Source organism: Capricornis sumatraensis, chromosome 3, assembly GCF_032405125.1.
Source record: "Capricornis sumatraensis isolate serow.1 chromosome 3, serow.2, whole genome shotgun sequence".
Lineage (NCBI taxonomy): Eukaryota > Metazoa > Chordata > Mammalia > Artiodactyla > Bovidae > Capricornis > Capricornis sumatraensis.
In genome coordinates, this window is record NC_091071.1 from 151,427,503 (window position 1) to 151,428,172 (window position 670).

At 45.2% G+C, this 670-nt stretch overlaps 1 pseudogene; it reads right to left on the bottom strand.

The window, feature by feature from the left end:
- LOC138076943 (small ribosomal subunit protein uS14-like) lies at positions 1 to 171 on the bottom strand (annotated as a pseudogene).
- Positions 172 to 670: the final 499 nt, after the last annotated feature.

Genomic DNA, 670 nt, shown 5'->3' on the forward strand with positions numbered 1-670 from the left:
TTAGTCCAACTTAATGAAGCCGATGTCCTTCGCATACTAGCGGAAACACTGGTGGCACATATTGAGGCCGTATTTCCGGATCAGATCGTGCCGGTTTGAGCAGACTCGGCAAGAGCGAGAACCCTGGCCGAATTTTCTCGGATGGCTCCAGTAGAGCTGCTGGTGGCCCATGTTGCTTTCTCGGCTGCAACGAGGTAAAAGGAAGGAGGGAGGGCTCTTTTCCCTTTCTTGATAGTATTCTTTGAAGCATGAAAGTTTTTACTTTTGATGAAGTTCAATTTATCTATTTTTTCTTTTGTGGCAGTGTTTTTGGTATTTTATCTAGTGCCCTTCTATCTTGACCTAGCTCAAATGTTCCTCCCACAAGAAAGACAGCATTCCTCTGATGTATGCTCTCACAAAACCATTTTTGTAATTACAGATTGATTGGAGAGATTTATTCAGTTGACTTTCCCTCTAGATGATAAACTCCAGAAGAGTTTATCCATTGTGTCCCCAGCAGAGTGCCTGCTATGTAGCAGGTGCTCAGAGTTGAATGAATAAATGTGGACCTGACTCAATGGACCATTCCCCGTGTGAAACACTTGGTGTGGTCTTGATACGCTCACTCTCCTGCTTCTCCTACTTCCTGCCTGCTCCTCGGGCTGTTCCGCTGGTTCCTCTTCCTTTA